This window comes from Symphalangus syndactylus, chromosome 10 (genome assembly GCF_028878055.3).
Source record: "Symphalangus syndactylus isolate Jambi chromosome 10, NHGRI_mSymSyn1-v2.1_pri, whole genome shotgun sequence".
Lineage (NCBI taxonomy): Eukaryota > Metazoa > Chordata > Mammalia > Primates > Hylobatidae > Symphalangus > Symphalangus syndactylus.
The window spans coordinates 40949407-40971608 of record NC_072432.2 but is presented as its reverse complement, the minus strand read 5'-3'; positions in this window follow the sequence as shown (position 1 = coordinate 40971608).

Genomic DNA, 22202 nt, shown 5'->3' with positions numbered 1-22202 from the left:
AGGAAGAGAGTCTTTGTTATTACCAGTTACTCACCCACCTCTGGTGCACTCTCTTCCCATACTCCACCCTCACAAAGTTGCTCTGTCTCAAACAAAAATTCCCATAACTTGACCCACATGATGTTTTTTTAGATTATATTTTAATTTTAAAATCAACATCAAAACTTTCCCTTGAATTGATATTTTCTCAGTGTATCTTTTTTGATCCCTGGCTCTGTACTTTGCCCCAAGCTGCTTCTCTCAGTTAGAATTATTTAGATAAAGAATAGGGAGAAGAAAATTCTCAGGGGCTAGCCCACTTATTTGCTCTAAATATAATCAGCTCAGCTAGACTTCCACATTGTAATGATGTCACCCTGTTACCTCTGACTGGTTCTGCTTTGGTACTACCAGTTTTTATGTGCACAATAGTGCATATACAAGCAACTGTCCCTTCAGGGTTAAGTAGGGGAGAGAAAAAGGCACAACTATAAAGCCGCTCACCCAGTATGTGACATCTAATTCTCTTCTGACCTCAACTCCCAGTGTCTCCATTGCAGACAGAGTGCCAAATATTTTCTCTCTTCCTATGAGTTTATTACCATTTGTCTTAGGTCACAAAATACATCAGCGTCTTTTCTTCATCTGGTTTTAGGTTTGAGGAGTAAACCAGCAGCTATAGCAGTTCATCTTGTTAGGACTCAGAAGAATTTTTTTTTTTCTTTTTAACTATTTGTTACTGGAAATTTCATTATATTTGAAAGATTCTTACCCTGTGTCACTGAGTATCCTTGTCACTGTCCCTAAAGGCTTACTAACATTTAACTAGCATCTAGAAATAACCTTTAAAATACTATTTACAATGATACCTCCAAGGATTCCAAAAAACTTACAACATAAAATGCTTTTATTAATAATGTAAGAAAGAGTAAGTGTGGGAAAGAAGGGTTTAGGGAAAAGTATGTAGAGAAAGACGTCTTTTATCATAAATACATTGTAAATAGAATATTTTTAAAATACGGATTTTGGTGAATGCCTATGGTTTTTCTCATCTCTTGTTTTATTTTATTTTTTTCTTTAGAGATAAGATATCACTCTATTGCCCAAGCTGGAGTGCAGTGGCATCACAGCTCACTGTAACCTCGAACTCATGGGCTCAAGAGATCCTCTTGCCTCAGACTCCTGATTAGCTGGAACTACAGGCACACACCACCATGTCCAGCTAGTGTTTTAAATTTTTGTAGAGACAGGGTCTCACTACGTTGCCCAGGTTTGTGTTGAACTCCTGGCCTCAAGCGATGCTCCTGCCCTGGCATCCTAAAGCTCTGGAGTTACAGACATAAACCACCATGACTGGCCATGGATAAAACCTTAACTAAAGGTAATATTTCAGGTACAAAGAAAAAAATTGGGGAAGTAAGGACAATAAGAGCTTGAGAGAATTTTAGACATGATACCCTTCCAATGTCCCTCGAATGTTGAATGTTGCTTGCATATTTATCTAGAATTGTAGCTGTGTTATTGGAATTAGACCAAGTTAGATAATTGTCACATACAAGATAAAGTTGATTTCCAGTTTTTCTCCTACAGCTGTTTCAAGAATCCTTCAGTCTATAAAAAATGTTTCAATTGAAGAGTAGTGATTTTTCTCATCCAACTTACAAGTAGTATATATGTACGAATTTAATGATTTTTGTTTTTCATTCTAAAAAAGCCTCCAGAAAAATCAATTCATTTCAGAATGCTTTCTTTTCTTTCAATGGCATATAATGTGCTTTTCAAGAAATGTTGATGCAATTAATATTGATATAATAAAAAAATTTGTATCATATGCAAGACAACAGAAGAGGAGTCTGCCAGTTAAAATTTCAGTCTGTCTTCTACTAACAGTAGATGATAAATGAGTTTCAGGGTTGTGATTGCATATTGGTAAAACAAACCTAGAGAGGGAGTGACTTCACTAAGATGGTAGAATAGAAGGTAACCTGCTCATATCCCCCAACAATGAGAATTCTGCACCCATCTACAGTCAAAGGTCTCTCTACAGGAGCTTCAGGATTCAAATAGAAGTTTGTAAAGCCCCATGGAGCCCAAAACCTTGGAGGATCATTTTGAAAGTGCAGACTCTTATCCAAGTGGCTGATCTGCCAAGCTTGCTCCTGGGTTCAAACGTTGAAATGTCACAGTCCCCCAAAGGGCTTGGTTATAGCCCTGACTGTCCTAGAGCATGCAAACAAAGCCATCTGCCAAGGGGTCCAGAAGGAATGGCACACTCTGGTGCCTTGGCAGAAAGGCTTGTCTGCCTTCAGCTATGAACCTGAAAGTTGTCCTATGTCTCAGCTGCAGTCACTCTCAGCTGCTCCCCTAGCTCAGAGCTACTCACACAAGAACTCAGAGGGAGACTCACCCATATCTTGTAGCCCAGGAGTCTGAGCCTCCTTGATGGGCTCACCAACCTCCATCCCACAGCAGATCCCAAGAGGACCCAGTCTCAGCTCCAGGTCTTCCCATTGTAGTGAGGGAAGTATTCCTCTTTGCAGAGGCTTTCTGGGAGACACAATTTCCTCTGGGGCAACAAGACTGCACTCTTCAGCCTCTCCCCACAGCAAATCCCAAGGTGGGGCCAGTTTCAGCTCTGGTCCATCCTGATATAGTCAGGAAACTATCTCATCTATGCTGTCAGAAGTTCTGGGAGATGCAATTCTGTCTGAGCCCATAAGAAGGAAGCTCCAGCTTCCATCCCACAGCAAATCCTGAAGGGGTTCACATGCAGCTCCAGCCCCTTCTACTATAGTTGGGGAACTCTCTCATCTGTGTAGGGTCCTCTTAGGAGACACATGCCTTCCAAGCCAATGAGACCAGGCTCTATCCCACAGTAGTTCCTGAAGGGGCCCAGTCTTAGTTCCAGCCTCTTCTACCACAATCAGGGAACTATTCTATCTGTGAAAGAGCTTGTTGGGCAGCATGAACCTTTATGAGCTAAAACTAGGACCTCCAAACTCTTCCTACAGCAGATGCCAAGAGTGCTGAGTCTCAGCTCTGTTCCCTCCTACTATAGTTAAGGAACTATCCCACCTGTGCAGAAACCTTCTGGGAGATGCACACCCATCTGAGCCAATGTGGTACACATGCCAGTCTGCATCACACAGCAGATCTCAAGCGGACCCAATCTCAGCTCTGGCTCTTTCCATTGCAGATGGAGAACTATAATATCTGGGCAGGAACTTGCTTAATGATGCACACACCTCGGAGTCATGACCAGGCTCTCCAGCCTCTGTGCTAAGCATACCCCAGGGGGTGTCACCTCAGCTTTAGGCCCTCCTGCTGAAATCAGGAGCCTATCCTGTCTTCCTAGGACTTGCTAAGAGACACACGCTCCTCTGAGCCAACAAGACCAGGCATTCTAGCTTTTGTCACACAGCAGATTCTGAGGGGGCTCAGTCTCAACTCTAGACTTTCTGCTAAGCTGGGGTACTATTCCATCTGTGCAGTGATCTTCTGGAAGATGCACCCCCATCTTGTCCAACAAGACAGTCTTACCAGCCTCCTTCTCACAGTAGATTCCAAAGGGTCACAGTCTCAACTTTGTCTCTTCTTGCTACAGTTGGGAACCCATTCCACTTGTGCAGTGACATGCTGGGAAATATGCCCATCCAAGCCACTAGGACAGTCTTCTGGACTTAGGTCTCTGGCCAGCATGTCCACACAGTCCCAGTAACCTACTTGGGTCTTCCCCAGATCTATCTGGGCTGGAAAGCTACATGAACCTCACAGTCTTGCAAGACATGCAGCAAGCCTGGACTTAGAGCATCCTCTAGTGCTGACGCAGCTGTAGTGGTCACAGGATCAGGGAAGATTATGATCAGTCTGCTTAGAATCCCTGGAAGGCCTTCTAAGAATAATCACAAAGTCAGAATTCAAAGGCTAAAATTAATACCTAATCCCTGATTCACATACATTGTCACATGTCCACAGTCATAAAGAACATTAGGAAAACATAAATTTATCAAATGGACAAAATAAGGTACCAGAGACTGACCCTAAAGTGATGGAGATAAATAGCCATTTGAAGGAAGCTCAACAAATGTAAATAAAACACAGAGAAACAATTCAATATTTTATTAGAGAAATTTAACAACTAAAATAATTTTTAAAAAATCAAACAGAAATCCTGGAGGTAAAAAATACAATGAATGAAATAAAATATGCAATAAAGCACATCAAAGACAGAATTTATCAAATAGCAGAAAGAATCAGTGAGCTCAAAGACAGGCTATTTAAGAATATAGAGTTAGAGGAGATAAAGGAAAAAAGAATGAAAGTGAATGAAGTAATCTTGTAGAGTCTATAGGACAACATCAAAAAAGCAAGCATTCAGGTCATTGGTGTTAAAGAGGAAACTGAGAAAGTCAGAGAAATAGATTATTCAAAGAGATAATAAGAAAAAACTTTCCAAAACTGGAAGCAGATATAATATCCAGGTACAGGAATGTCAAAGGTCACCAAGCAGATTCAACCTAAATAAGAATACCCCAAGACATATTATAATCAAATGTTCAAAGGTCAAAGACAAAAACAAGATCCTGAAAGCAACAATAGAAAAGATGCAAATACCATACAAGGGAGATCCAAAATGCCTAGCAGCATACTTCTCAGTAGAAACCTTATAAGGTAGAAAGGCGTAGGACAATATATTCAGAATGCTGAAGAAAATAAAAAAAACAAAAAAACTGTCAACAAAGAATATTGTATGCAGCAAAGCTGTCCTTCAGAAATGAAAGAAAGATAAATATTTCCCCAGACAAAATCTGAGGGAATTGATAACTACCAGACCTGTCCTACAAGAAATGCTAAAAGGAGTTCTTTAAAACAAAAAAATTTTGAAAAAGAATGCTACTAATATTGTAATTATGGTATGTAAACCTCTTATAGCTTTACTAAGAAAGCTAAAACTATTAAAAATAATAATAACAAGTTGTTGAGAGGGAATATATTAGTGTAAATCACAACACCAAAAATTCAAAATGTGGGGGAAGAAGGGAGTTAATGTGTACAGTATTAGTTTTTTTTTCTTTTGGCTTGATTCTATTATTTTTGGAAATCAAAGTTGGTACCAGTTCTTAAAAACTTCTTATAACTATAGGATTTTTTTTACACCTCATAGTAACCACATAGCAAAGACCTATAATAGCACTAAAAATAAAAATCAGTAAATTAAAACATACTACTGGAGAAAATTACTTAACCACAAAGGAAGATGGTAAGAAAAGAAGAAAAATAGAAAGGAGTTACAGAACTAGAAAACAAGTAACAAAATGGTGGTGGTAAGACCTTCCCTATCAATAATGACACTGAATGTAAATGGACTAAATTCTGTAATTAAAAGACATACAGTAAATGAATGCATTTAAAAATAAGACCCAAATATATGCTGTGTACAAGAAACTCACTTCACCTATAAAAATAAATTGAAGGCCATTTGCACTAACATCTGAAACAAGATAAGGATGCCCATTTTAACCACATTTATTCAACATAGTTCTGGAATTCTTAATGAGACTAGAGCAATTAGGCAATAGAAAGAAATGAAAGGTATCTAAATTGGACAGAAAGACATCAAATTATCCTTGTTTGCAGATGGCACAATATTATTTTTATAATAAACTAGTCTCTACCAAAAACTCTTAGAACTGACAAATGAATTCAGTAAAGATGCAGGATATAAAATCAGCATATAGCAACCAGTAGTGTTTATATATACTAATAGCAATCAATCTGAAAAAGAAATCAAGACAGCAGTCCCATTTACAATAGCTACCTAGAAGTCAATTTCACCAAAGAAGTGAAATATTTCTACAAGGAAAACTATAAAACACTGATGAAGTAAATTGAAGCGGACACACACAAAAAATGGAAAGATACATTAGGCTCATGGATTAGAAGAATTAATATTGTTACAATGTCTACACTACCCAAACCAGTCTACAGATTCAATGCAATCCCTATAAAAATGCCCATGACATTCTTCACAGAAATAGAAAAAAATATCCTAAAATTTGCATGCAACCACAAAAGATTCAACATAGCTGAAACAATCCTTGCAAAAAGAATAAAGCTGCAGGCATCACACTATCTTATATTATTCTACATAGCTATAGTATCCAAGACAACATGGTACTGGCATAAAAACAGACACATAGATGAATGGAACTGAATAGAAAGCCTAGAAATAAATCCATACATCTACAGCCAACTCATTTTCAAAAAGGTGTCAAGAATACATATTGGGGACAGGACTGTCTTTTGAAAAAAAGTTGCTAGGAAAACTGGGAAACCACATGCAGAAGTATAAACCTAGAGACTTATCTTTCACCTAGTACATAAATTGACTTAAAATTAATTAAATATGTCCATGTAAAACATGGCACTATGAAAAACCTAAAAGGAAATATTGGACAATGCTATAGGACATTAGTCTGGGCAAAGATTTTTTGGCTCAAAAGCACAGGCAACCAAAGCAAGAATAGACAAATTGAATCACGTCAAGCTAAAACACTTCTGCACAACAAAGAAAACAATCAACAGAGTAAAGAGACAACCTACAGAATGGGAGAGAATATTTGCAAACAATCCATCCAAGAAGTAATTAATAAACAAAATATCTAACAAACTCAAACAACTCAATAGCAATAAAACAAGTAATCTGATTAAAAAATGAGCAAAAAACCGTAATAGACATTTCTTAAAAGAATGCATATAAATGACCCACATATAAATGAAAAAAAAAGTTCAACATTCCTAATAATCAGAGAAATGGGAATCAAAACCACATTGATGTATCATCTCACCCTGGTTAGAATGGTTATTATCAAAAATACAAAAAAAATCACAAATGCTGACAAAGATGCAAAGAAAGAGGAATGCTCATACACTGATGGTGGGAATGTAAAGTAGTATAGCCATTATAGAAAAGAGTACGGAGATTCCTAAAGAAAAAATAGAACTACTATGTATCCAAGAATGCCACTGCTGAGTGTATATCCAAAAGAAAGGAAATCAGTATGTTGAAGAGAAATCTGTACTCCCATGTTTATTGCAGTGTCATTCACAACAGCCAAGATATGGGATCAACCTGTCTCCATGAACAGATAGAGAAAGAAAATGCAATATATACATACACAGTGGAATATTATTCAGCCATACAAAAGAATTAAATCCTGTCATTTGCAGCAACATGTATAGAACTGGAGACCATTATGTTAAGTGAAATATGCCAGGCACAGAGACAAATATTACATGTTCTCACTTATATATGAGAGCTTAAGCAGTGGGTGTCATGGATGTAGAAAGTAGAATGGTGGTTACCAGAAGTTGAGAAGGGAAGGGATGAAGGAGGATTAAAAAAAGTAGGTTAAGGTGTACAAAAACAGTTAAATATAAGAAATAAATTCAAGCATTTGATATTAGAGTATGGAAATTATAGTGGACAATAATTTATTGTATGTTTCAAAATAGCTAGAAGAGAAGAACTGCAATGTTCCCACCACAAAGAAAAGATAAATGTTTGAGGTAAGAAATAAACCAATTACCCCGTTTTGATCATTATACACTGTATACAGGCATCAAAATATCACATGTATCCCAAAAATATATACAACTATTATACATCCATAAAAAATAAACTAATTTAGAAACATCTGGGCATTTCCAAACATAAAGTTAAATCTCATCCACGGTACAGAGTATACTTGGCTATTTTTATACCTCTCTAACAACCTGGTATGATTTCCATTTATTATAAACACTTTCATGTGGAAGGTATTCATTTTGGGAATTCCTCATATATTATTTCTGTGATTATAAAGTGGACTAAGAACCTAAGGTGAACTGTCATCTGATGAGATTGAGAACAGAAATCATTAGATGTTCCACCCCAAACCACATACTGTATCTTTTATTCAAATGAACCCAAACTTCTTAAAATCAAGTTAACAGAACCAAGTCTACATTTTCCAAAATTCATAATAACATAGAAACCTCAATTAATCTAAACATTAAATTCAAGTTAGTTTTCATTCTTTCTAGTTCCACATCTAAACACCAGTCTAATTTGGTATTGCTGCCACTTTGTTACTTATTTGTTCATGAACTCAACACATTTTCACTGAGCCAGAAATTCTCTCATGTTCTAAACAGTTTTCTCTGTAGAACAGTTTCCTTGCTTACAGACCTTACAATTGAATGAAAAAAGACAAATAATTAACAAGTAAATAAATAAGCCAGATAATTTCAGATCATTATTGTAACTATGTAGAAAAGGAAACTGGATGCTGTATTGGTGTGAGTAGGCAGTGGAGGAGGTGGCGATAACGTGGTCCATGAAAGAGCTCTCCAAAAATGAGTAAGCTAAAATTTAAGTTATAAGAAACAGTCATCCATGTGAATATCTCAGGAAAAAAACATTTCAGGCAGTAGAAAAGGCAAGAATAAAAGAGGAAAATCCAGGAGAGCAAAGAAACAAAAGCTTGAAATGTGGTTGAATTCAGTGATTACCTCTTAGTCACTAAATACTCTAAGGGCATGACCATAAAGTGTTCGTTTGTCTGCAGCAATCTGTGTTTATGCCTATTGCCCAGGCCTAATAACTCATCTAGTCACTCTTAAAATGGTCTGAATTCATGAAGAAATGATACGGTCACTCAGGTTACAAATGTGAGATAATTGTAACTACTCATAAGATAATATTAGAAATTATGAATATAAATTTTACTACATTTATTAAACTCAGAAAACTGGTTTTACTCATTACAATGTATTTTCTTAGGGAAATTCTCTGACTTTAGAACAACCTATTTTATAAACTTTTTCTATGATTCTTATACTCTGTCCTCTTAATTTTTTTACCTATGTGCTCCAAAGCTGCAAAAACAAAAACAAAAACAAAAAAACACAAAGCTGAATCTTAAAAAAGACCACTAAAAATATGTCTCCTATTATAAGATTTCTTTAATTATTGTTACTGCCCTCTTAATCTTTATTATGTACTGGGAAGTGGAACTATGGGAATGCAAGTGACTGATTAGACTTTTACCGTGCTCCTTAAAGTGTGCTCAGCCATGAGTTTATTTCCTAGTTTTCTGTAGCCAGAAGGTATGCATGATTTGAAGCCAGTTTAAAGGCTGACAGCATAGAAACCCCAGGACTGGACATGGAGATCAACAGTTAAAAAGTGGGATGTGCAGTACAAATGTGCCAAAGAAGCATTCTTTCAATTTTCAAGCTCTTTTAAATCATTTATACTAAGTGGAAAGCACTGTGAAATACACATATTTTTACATGGAGAGAGACAGAAAGGTTAGATAGAGATAGATGATGATGATGATGATGATAGATAGATAGATAGATAGATAGATAGATAGATAGATAGATAATAGACAGATAATAGATGATGGATAGATTATCGATAGACTAGATAATAGACAGATAATAGATTAGATGATAGATGGATAGATAGATGATAGATAGATAGACTAGATAGATAGACAGACAGACAGATAGATAGATGGAAAATACATATGGTTTCTATCAGACCCCCAGTAAATAACACTAACTGTTTTTATATTTAAAACCTCGACAATCCTGAGAAACTAAAAAGCATAAATGTTAGATAACAAAGGTCAATAGGGATGTGTACAAAAGTGTTTCTTGTGGTTTTTTAAGGTTTGATTTATATCACCAGCCAAAACAACACTCACATTTAAATTTTTTTCTTTTTTAAAAAAAGAAAATTCAGATAATTTAAAGACATTCAAATGTGCACTTGGCTCCAAGAGCCCTGGGAGATAAATATGGTAAAGTCACATAATTTTATCTCTTTTTAACATTCCATTTGTACATATGTATTTGGCAATAGGCTAAATATTTAGAAGCCAACTGTGAATTGGGAGGTATAATTAATCTAACAATATAATATGTTTGTTAAAGGAGTAATTGATCTTGGACTGCATCAATTACTATACATTCACCAAAATAAATATTCCTTTAATTCTACATACTGTACTTTAAGATTACTTGAACATATGGGGAAAAATTACTTGGAAGGAGATTTGAAAATATAGTATCCAAAACATTAAAAATATAATATTGTGCAGTGGAAAAATGGTATATATCTAAAATTCGTCCTCCGAAGTATTCAGCATATTCCAGGCATTTTGGCTAGCTATAATATTTAGTAAAAGGAAAGAATACTATTCTCACAAAGCTTAAATATTAAGAAATTGGAGATGTCTTTCATGGGAAATTAAAACCATTTTAAATTAAATGAAAGACTACATGTGCAAGAGGGATTATTTATTATGTATTGTCTTAGAAGAGAGAACAAGAAATAAGAGACCTGGGCCAAAACTGGAAGGAGGGGCTGAGAGGAGAAGCCACCTTCAGTATCAAATACTATCGAAAATACTACCATTTCTTCATTTCTTCAACTATAAGGGAGAAAAATTAATATATTTTCTTGAGTCATCACAACGTTCATGGCTGAGACCCCTATTACAAAAAGACTAACAAGAGAAAAGCATACACATTTATTTAAGTTTTGTATGCCATAGTAGCCTTCAAAAATTAAGACCCAGAGAACACTGTATTTTTGTGAACAGTCACACAGATGTATGATTCGAAGACAAAAGGAATGATCCAATGATATTAAAGTTGGGGAAAGTTAGCAAGGTCTGTTTGTTCAGTTTATTCTGGGCCTTTTTGTGTAACATGCCTTCCCTCAACATATAGGGCAGGACAACTGTCACATGATGGTCTTCAGGGGAGAGGAGAGGAAGAAGGTCAGAGTCACTTTCCTAGGTTTTATGGTTTGCTTTGGGGAAGAAGAGGTAAGGGGAATTCTCCTCACTTCAGGAGAGAGGGCGGAAGAAGTTTAGAGAGACCTTCCTGCTTCTGCAGTTTTCTCAGTTTCCTTCAGCTTAAAATACTCAGTACACCAAGGTGCCACATTTTTAAGTAGCATTTCCTGCGCTCCATCACAACATACATTTATTAGGCTCATATATAAGGACCTTTGGAATATACCAGGAAAAGCATTAATATTCTCACATTCGAGTATTATTTAATTCTTACATTTCTAAAATTAAGTTTTTGGTTCCCACTGATAAACATATGCTACTAGTTATGATTATTAGGCTGTAGGTAGTAGAGAAGTATTTTTATGACCAGTTTTATATAAGCTTCTTGCTATAAACTTACCTTCTTGAAAGCAAAAGAACTAAAGTAATGCACATCACCTACAGTTATTGTGTTGTCCACATTGAGGTGTCCATATTAGAAGTGTCAATGGTACACGAAAAATGAAACATGTATTCTGTATGTGATAACTTCTAATGGCTATTGTTATTCTGCCAAGATGGTTTGGTAGATTGTAACTTTTGATATGATCCAATGTTTACCTATTTATCCAAATTAACATCTAAATTAGATTCAGTGTTTACTTATTTATCCAAATTAACTTCTAAATTACTTAATATATTGATAGAAAAATAAAATCAATGCGCTATCCATGCTTAAATATAGTATTGGCAAATTCCTAATCATGCCCAGATCTAGTATATTGCTTGACACTAGAAATAATCAATGAGAGTATTTTTCTACTACCTGAAAGATTCACACAAAAAATTGTATATGTAGATGTGGGACCTCAAGAGATTTTCCTGAAGTCAAAATGCTACTGGGCCACTGAGGAATCTAGTTCCTGGCCAAAATCCGATGGTGATCTTTCAGGCACAACCACACACAATCACAAGGCCTTGTCTGGCACATCTCAGAAGGGGAAACTGCCCTCTCTATACCACAGCCAGTACATCATAGTTCTCTGGAGAGAGTTACAGACAAAAACATCCCCCTCGTGCCCCCAAATTCTGCCCTGCCACAGCTGACCATGTTCATACTCTCATACACTATCTGCATTCCTAGCCCAGCTTCTTCCACTTGGAGGTCTCCTTGTCGGGGGTCTTGCCTGAGGCACTTTTATCCACTTTGACTTGGTACTTTTCTATACCTAACCCCTCCCCTTCTCTCTCCCCTGCCCCAAACAGGTCCATCAGAAGGAATGAAACTTTCTTTTGGGTCTCCTCAGCAGTGAGATGATTCCCCTCATCTGTGCTGCGTCCACCTACCCCTTACCCTGTGTCCATTCCATGGGGAAAATGAAACTGGAGGGCGCTGTGGCCTCTCTTCTTGCCCTTTGTTTGCACCATAGCAGTAAGCACAGAAAGACTTGAGTGTTACTTTAACTCATTGTCCTAATTGACTACCTGGATATGTAATTGCATGACAGTGACTAAAACGGTTTTTGTACTAAATTTACCCTGAAAAGTGTACAGGAAAGGAGGTTGCTAACATTCCTTCTCCAAGAATTAGAAAGGGATTTGCCACCATATGGCATCACGGCACATGTTACTTATCACTATGAATAGAAATTGGCAAATATTAAACATCATACAAGAATTTCAGCACAATCCAGATTTTCTTAGAAGCATTCATTAGCCAATTAGCCTAATGAAATGCAAATATTGTGTAATTAATTAAGGAAATCCTTCCTATCTTTTTAAGTCTGGTTCAGGTCATACCATCTATTCTCCACACCCAATTCCTATGACATTTATAACCCGTAGGTGTAGATAATCTATCCTTTCTATGCTATTATATTTTCCTCACATTTCAACCACGTTTGCCATTACTTGCCATAGAATGTAGTTACTACGCACATCTCTATCTCTCTCCATAGTTTCCAAGCTCCTAGAATACAACTTTGAATTCATCATTCCACTTAAACATTGTAATTATCACTATGTTTTGATTGTAATAAGCATTCAAAAATATTTGTTAAGCCAAAATATTGATGTTATTTTGGAAGTTGTAAGAGGAATTAATCACTGTACAGCTTCAAAAGTAAACCCAGCTTCAAAAGTAAACCCTGTCCAGGAGTCATTTTCTGGTGGAAAATTAAAGTTAAGGCCTTTTAAATTTTTTTTATTATGATATAATTGTAGATTCATATATAGTTATAAGAAATAAAACAGAGATATCCCATGGACACTTCATGCAGTTTTCCCCAATGGTATCACTTGCAAAACTGTAGCACAGCATCTCAACCAGGATCTTAATAGCGATACAGAACAAGTTCCAACCCCACAGGGATTCTTTTTCCTGTTGCTCTTTTATAACCACACCCGTTACCCTCCGACTACCTCTTTATCCCCTGGCAAATCCCCTGACGGTAGTTTATTATAATTTCTATAAGTTTTTCATTTCTAAAAAGTTACATAAATGGAGTTTTATACACCATAACCTTTTAAAATGAATTTCAACTTTTATTTTAGATACAAGGGTTTCATGTGTAGGTTGCTGTATGGAAATATTGCATGATGCTGAGGTTAGGGGTATGGATCCCATCACCCAGGTAGTGAGCTGTATTAGTCCATTCTCACACTGCTATAAGGAACTTCCTAAGACTGGGTAATTTATAAAGAGAAGAGTTTTAATTGACTCACAATTCCACATGGCTAGGAAGGCCTCAGGATACTTACAATCATGACAGAACGGGAAGCAGGCATGTCTTACATGGCAGCAGATGAGAGACCAAGTGTGTGTCAATACAGAAAAAGCTACCATGCATAAAACCATCAGATCTCATGAAAATTCACTCACTATCAAAAGAACAGCATGGAGGAAATGGTCCCCATAATCCAATCACTTTCCACCAGGTCTCTCCCTAAACACTGGAGGATTACAATTCAAGATGAGACTTGGGTGGGGACATAAAGCCTAACCATATCATGAGCATAATACTCAGTAGGTAGTTTATCAGCCCACATCCCTCTTTCTTCCCATCTCTCCCTCACACCTCCAGTAGTCCACAGTGTCTATTTTTCCCATGTCTATGTCTTTGTGTACTCAATGTTTATCTCCCACTAGTAAGTGAGAAAATGAGGTATTTGGTTTGAGATTGGCTTTTTTCACTCAGCATATTTCTCTCAAGATTCATCCACTTGTTCTGTTTCAATAGTTCGTTCTTTTTTGCTTAATAGTATTCTGTGGCATGGAATTACCACAGTTTCTTTAACTTACTGAAGGCATCTGAGTTATTTCCAGTATGGGAATATTATAAACTGTTACAAATATTTGTGTACAGGTTTGTAATGTGCACATATCTTTATTTCCCTGGGATAAGTGCCCATGGATAAAATTGTTGTCTCATATGGTTGCCGTATGTTTAGTTTAAAAAGAAACTTCCAAATCGTTTTACAGAGAGGCTTCACCTTTTTACATTCCCATCAGCAAGTCTGAGTGATCCAGTTTCTCCACATCCTTGTTGATATTTATTGATGTAATTTTTTAGAATCATTACTTTAGCCATTCTTATAGGCATTAGTGATATCTCACTGTGGTTTTAGTTTGAATTTCCCTAGTGACTCATAATGTTTCATGTCCTTATTTGCCATTTGCATATCCTCTTAAGTAAAATGTCTTATGTCTTTTGTCAATTTTTTAATTGAGGTGATGGTGTTTTTATTTTTTGCTTTTGAGATTTGAGAGTTTTTATTGTATTCTAGATACTAGTCTTTTGTCAAATATATGGTTTGAAAATATTCTATCTCAATAGGCAATTTTTTCATTTCATCCTCTGAACAGGTATTTCTCAGAGCAAGTGTTTTAAATTGCGCCGAAGTTCAATTTGTCATTTTTTCTGTTAGGGACTGTGCTTTGGCATCGAGTTTAAAAACTTAACCTAGCCCTAGATTTTCTTCTACTTTTTTTGTTTTATAGTTTTAGGTTTTATATTTAAGTCCATGAACTATTTTGAGTTAATTTTTTCATAAAGTGTGAGACTTAGGTTGAGGTGTTTGTTTGTTTGTTTGCTTGCTTGTTTTGGCATATGTCTATGGATGTCCAATTGCTCCAGCACCACTTTTTGAAATGCAGTATTTTCTTCAATGAATTGTTTTTGCACCATTGTCAAATGTCAATTGGGCATTTCAGAAGAAAAAAAATTGAACTCTTTTTTTCTTCTATTCTTACACAGTACTCAACACATTTCTGATACAAGGTGTCAGTGGGGGGTGTGGTGGACTCTCCCCGCAACAAGCAGTTCTCCATCAGATACCAGATGAATGTACCATAATTCAATTCAGTTCTGACTATCCGGAGATAGCATCAGATCCCACAGGTTAAGGGCTCAGTCCCACAAGAACATCTCCCACTTCAATGCCAATCTCAAGCCCCTGGTTGTGATCTGTGCTCTGTCCAGTTGGCTACAGATCAGGATTCATACAACTGCCTCTTTGACTTGCATTCATTTGTTAAACTGGCTCACAGAATTTAGGAAAACACTTTACTTAGGTTTGCAAATTTATTATAAAGGATATTATGAAGGATATAGATTAACAGTCAGATAGAAGAGGTGCATAGGGCAAGGTAAGAGGGAAAGGGTGTGGAGCTTCCATGCCCTCTGGGAACACTACCTCATGTGGCCAACAATCTAGAAGCTCTCCAAATCTTGTTCTTTTAGGGGTTTATGGAGGCTTTATTACACAGTCATGGTCATTTGATTATATCATAGGCAAAGGTGGTCAACTCTCAGGACTTCAACCCTTCTCCTCTCCCCAAAGGTTGGGGTGTGGGGCTAAAAGTTCCAGTTCTCTAATCACATGGTTTGTTCCCCTGGCCACAAGTCCCCATCCTGAGACTATCCAGAATTCCACCAAGAGATGCCTCATTAAAATAAAAGATATTCCTATCATCCAGGAAATTCCAAGAAATTTAGAAGCTGTGTGCCAGGAAGCAGGGGCAGAGACCAAATATATAATTATTGTTATATCACAATATCACAGATATATTTGTGTGAGGACATTTATGAATTCTCTGTTCATAGATTCTCTGTTAATCTATGTGTCTAACCCTCTGACAATACCATGCAGTCCTTACTCCTGTAGCTATACACCAAATTGAAATTAGGTAGATCAATTTCATTCATTTTATTTTCTTTCAAAATTGTTTTATTCTAGTTCCTTTGCCTTTACAGAAAAATTTTAGAATAATCTTGCCAAAACAACCTTAATGGGATTTTGATAGTAATAGTGTTAAACCTACATATCAATTTGGGGAGAACTGACATATTTACTACAGTGAGTCTTCCAGTCTATGAACATGTCTCTCCACATATTTATTTGGATTTAGTTTTATTTCTTTTATCAGCCTTGTGTAGTTTCCAGCATACAAGTCCTACGCAAATTATGTTAGAGTTATACCTAAACATTTAATTGAGTGATCATTAGTGGTATTGTTATTAATTTTGTTGTCCATGTGCTCATTGCTACTATATGAAGGCACAATTAATCTGTTTCTCCTGTATCTTGCGACCTTGCTGAACTTATTTATTAGTCCTGTAAGTTTTTTGTAGATTCCTAAGAGTTTTCTAGGTAGACATGTCATCTGAAAATCAGAACAGTTATATATATTTATTTTTCTAATCTGTATTGCTTTGCTTTGCTTTATTATACTGACTAGAACTTCCAACACTGTGTTAAATAAGAGTGGTAAGAACAAACATCCTTACCTTGCTCCTGATCTTGAAAGAAAAGTATTTAGTCTTTCACCATTAAGGTTAAGGTTAGCTGTAGTGAGTTTTGTTGTTTGTTTCATAGGTGGTCATTATCAAGTTGAGAAAGTTTTTCTATTTAGATTTTGAGATTTTTTATCATGAATGAGTGTTGAATTTTGTCTATCTATATCAAAGCATGTTAATTTGGTAGATAACATTTCTGCATATTGAACAATTATTGAATCACTACAGCAAATATAACTTGATAATGATATATAATTCTTTCTATATATTGCTAGATTTTATTTGTAAATACTTATAAAGACTGGATCCATTTTCTTGAGGAATATTGGTCTGTAGTTTACTTTCCTTTTCTTTTTTTTCTTTTTCTTTTCTAATACTGTCATTATCTGGTTCTGGTATCAGGGTAATACCAGCTTCATAAAATGAATTGGGAAGTATTTTCACCTTTTCTATTTTCTGGAAGAAATTGTGCAGAAGTAGTGCTAATTCTTCTTTAAACTTTGATCAAATTCTTCAGTTAAACATCTAAGCATGGAGATTTCTTTGGGGGGAATTTTAAAATGTTGAATTGTATTTCCTTATTGGTTATAGGTCTCTGAGAGGAGAAAGATCTCAAGCAGTTTTTCTTCCACTCTAATACCACAACAACAACCAACACAGAAGACTTCTGGGACCAAATTTGTACATGTGCATTGCAGGTGGGTGGGATTCTCCACACACCAAACAAACAATTAATCCTGCAGCAGACACCAGCTGGGTGTCCTTTAATTCAATTCCGACACCATCTACCTGAGGATAGCATCGGCTCTCACAGGTTGAGGGCTCAGTCCCCAAGACTGCCCCTCTCACACTTCCAATGCCAATCACAAGCCCTAGGTTGTTTTACCTGTGCTCCTCATTTACCAGCTATAAATTAAGGATCCCATGACCTTCTCCTTGGATCTGATTATTTTGCCAGAGTGCCTCACATAACTCAGGGAAACTTACATTTACTAGTTTATTATGAAGGATATTACAAAGGATACAGATTGAGATGCATAGGGTGAGGTATGGGAAGAAGTATGGAGCTTCCATGCCCCTCTCAGGCATGGCACCCTCCAGGAACTCTATGTGTTCAGCTATCCAGAAGCTCTCTGAATTCTGTCCTCTTGGGCCTGCTATGGAGACTTCATGGGATCGGCATGAGTGACCACTATGTAGAAATTTGACTGGACAAAAAAGTTATACTAATAGACCAAGTGAGGTAGCCTAGCAAGGCCTGTCTATTCAGATTCTTCTTGGCCTCTCTGTGCAGCATTCCTTCCTCCAGGGTATAGGATAGAACCTCTTCGCAAATGAAGGTCTTATGACCCAAAATGCACTTAGAGTCTTGCCTTGGGCTGGTGAAAGGAGGGCAGAAGAAGGTCAGAAAGAGAGATTCTGTTTCCTAAAGCTTGCTTCTAAGGCCTAACATGCCCCAACATTATAACAAAGACTGTAATAAGAGCAATGGAAGTGTGAGCCAGGAATCATGGACAAAAAAACCGTGTGTGTGTGCTTGTGTGTGTGTGTGTGTGTGTATATATATATATATATATATATATATATATATATAACCATAGGGCTATACTGCTTTAGCTGTGTCACACAAATTTTAATAAGGTGCTTTAAATTTTTATTCAGTTCCATGTGTTATCTTGCCTAGACTTCTTTGACCCATTGATTACTTAGAGGCGTAGTTTACACGTTTGGATTTTTTTCTTTTGTTTTTCTGTTATTGATTTCCAGTTTGATTCCATTGCGGTCAGAGAATATACTCTGTATGATTTCAATTCTCTTATATTTGTTAAGGTCTTTTATGGGCCACATACTTAATTGCCAGCATCTTCTGCTCCAAGTCTTAGATATAAGAGGCAAAAAGAAAACCAAGGGCACTCACCACTGTGTTGTTCCTCAGTCTTGAGGTCCCTAGTTTGTCTGTCTTTTTCTACTTCAACTTCTCAGAAGTGAAAGTGAGGCTTTGTTTTATCCACCAGTGTTGCTGATTTTCACTATTTTTTAAATATATTACTCTCATATTATGAGTACTGACATTGATTAAGGAATGAGAAACATTTGTGAAATCATCAAATCAGTCTTTCAAGGTCTGTGTTACACTCCGCAAAAGGTGAAGAAAATAGCACTAGATTGATCTACTGCTTTTCTCCCAACTTTCCTGAATCCTCTATTGCCTCTCATCATCTCCTTGGAATTCCCACTAATTCCCCAATTCTCCTTCAAACATTTTTATCAATGGCATTTAGTGAGCTACCTGGTGGTAGAGAGAGTGGCGGTGGTTGGGGTAGGGAGGAGGTAAAATCTGTGTGTAGGTGTGTTAGCTTAATATATTCCTACAGAAATTTCATATTTATTAATAAAGAATGAATTGAAAAAATAAATCATATCATATCATAAGAAAATGTGAGCTAACAGTAAATTACAGGAAAGGTTAAGGACTAGAAGTACAAGTGATTGAAAAAATCATAAAGAGAAATACAGATAAATGTTACTAGTGTTAAAAATATCTGTTTGCTACAAAAAGAGCCTACAGAATTAAAAGCAAATGCACACCTATGTACATATGTGTATATATATATATATATATATATATATATATATATAGGGCATATAATTAATTATGAGATCAGTAAGATTTGAAGAGACAATTCACAAAAGAGGAAGGATGCATACCTAATCATTAAATGACCAAACTACTAAAATGTTAAAAATAGAATATAGGACGATGATTATTCAGACATAAACTACTAAATATTTATTGTGTCACATACACACTATGTATCAGATCAAAATTTAAATTAGACTCGTTTGATAGAATTTTACAACAATAATACAATAAATTCCTTTAAGACAAGAAACATCTATGTGGGTTCTCATAGCTGAGGACCACCTACTAGCTGTAGGTCCGGGGAAAATACCGCCTTCAAGACTCAGTTTATTTATTTATAAAATAAAAAGATTAATGTCTATTTCATATGGTTATTATGAAAACTAAATGGAAAGTACATAAAAGGAGTTAGCACATTCCCTGGCATATAGTAACCACTAAATAACTACTGGCTAAATTATTGTGTGTAGTTTATTATTTATTAATAAATATAAATTTTATTGGGCAGTCAATGAAGAAATGTGCATTTGGGTTCTACTAATATCCCTGCAATAGATTTAACATCTGCACCTTGGAACATCCCATTTTAATGATGATAATTACACTTAAAAATATGCTCTATAACCAAAAATATGCCCTTATTATTTTGTTCATAATTCTCCAGTAATTCATATGAAATAGGCAGAAGTAGCAATTTGAAAGATGCAGAAGATTCTGAATTGGTATTATCATAGTATGATCAGGAGTCTGAATCTAGTGGCCTTTTGTCTGGGCTTCCTAGTTTTATGTAGGGTAACTAGTGACTGAATGTGCATTAAAATAATTAAATTAGAATATAATGAAGTAAATTGCTATGAAGTGCAAGAGAAGCTGATGACATCATAGTCTCAAAACATCCCCAAAAGTCAAAAATGCTTTATTCATTTTTTTCTGTCACCAGGGAGCATTGACAACCTTAATGACATCTAGGTTTTTTTCCAGCCAGTGGATTTTGGACAGAGTTGAAAGTTTTTTGTTTGAATGGTTCACAGCCCCATTTAGGAACAAAATTAGCCACTATCATGGGATGGATGATTATTTTCACGGAAGACTTCTTCTGAGTACATTTGAATTGCAAATATCAAAACCCCTAAAGAAAATGAAGGCAAAAAAAAACGAAATAGTGCAAGTTTTCTTAAGAGCAGCAGTAAGTCATTATCAAGCAATTAGTGTTGTAATAAGCTCCCATTTCTTAGTTTGGCATATTTTGTTCAATACTGGAAATATAATTATGATAAAGGTTGAAGACACACTACAGTACTTATATGTTAACCATTTATAAACAATTTGTCTCCAATGACAGACAGGAGAGCATGTAATTACACTCAGCATTTCCAGAAAGACTGACTATTTGCCAAACAGCACTCCATTTGATTGCCTTTAAAGTGCAATCCTGGGTTGATAAAGTGAAAATAGGATTTTTGGTTGCAGGTAATTAACTTCCCCCCACTCGCCCCCTGCTATTCTTTTCTTAGTTGTTAATGAAGGGCTTTTGAAGTCTTCATTACCAATGGGTATTTGTCAATGCCAAAAATATATATACAGAGTCCCAAACCCTTCAAATAACCTTCTTCTCTATCATTCTGTGTAAAATCTTCGAAATAACTAATGATGTCCTGAAAGGTGCAAAGGGCAAAGCTCTCACACTGAAATGAGGCAAGTCATCAAGCAGGATGGGAGAAGACAGCCAAAGAAAGGAAAGTAATACTCAACTGAAGGAGGATAGAGAGGAATTGTTTGAAATATAGATTCTTTCAGCAAAGGCTCCTTCTTCAAAGCTTTTTGGAAAAAAAATGTAATGCAAAAAAATAATAAAAGTATAAAGTATAAGGAAAAGTAAAAAAATTTAAAAGCATATTTTGAAATACATACATGATCATAGGAGTTCATTGTGGACTGTGAATGGGTCCATATTTAGTGGCATCTGCCTTTAACTAGGAATAGGGCCAAAATCAGTCACAGAGTTGGTCTGCTCCATTTGTCTCGGAGATCACTAGATATATTTCTAGCACTTCTTTTTCTCCTAAGAGTGTAGCATTTATAGTATCTATTCAAAGAGAACTCACAAGTACAGCATTTCATGAGCTCTTGATAAGCTGTCTGAATCATGCACCATTGTGCCACGGATTTCCTCAAGCCCTTTTCTTTATTAAGGTTCATGAACAGACTGTGAATTCCTGATTTGCCTTTGTTGTGTCTCCTCTGTCCAGTTTCTACAGGGTCCTATTTGAGACTAGTTTGCTTAGAGCTTATAATGAGCTAATGTTGATACATTTTGGGGTCTCATATTCTTCTATATTCTTATATCTTTTTCTGAACATTCAGAATAAAGACAGCTAGTATTAATGGAAAACACGCTATGTGTAGTAATATGATTTTCTCACTTTAACCTTCCAGTACTTGTGAGGATAGAGAAATACTTTTAATTAGTTAATCCTTTCCTGCCTTCAATTCCTGCTAGTCTAGACTTGGTATTCTATCACTTAAACTACTCTCCCAACCATCACTTTGACACCCCTGTGCAAATATTCTTTGACAAAAATATCTAGGTGAAATCCAAACTTCAGAATAATGTAATCATCTGCTTTATCTATTATTTCATTCTATAGCTTATCCCATGCTATGATTTGAATACTTGTCCCCTACAAAACTCATGTTGAAATTTAATCCCCATTGTGGCAGTATGGAGACGAAGGACCTTTAAGAAGTGATTGGGTCATGAGGGCTCCGCCCTCATAAATAGATTAATATTTTTATAGATTAATGGATAAAGGATTAAAAGATTAATGGGTTGTCATGAGGGTGGAACTGGTGGCTTTCTAAGAAGAGGACAAGAAACATGAATTAGCAAGCTCAGCCCCCTCACCATGCAATGCCCTGTGCTGCCTTGGAACCCTACAAGGAGTCCCA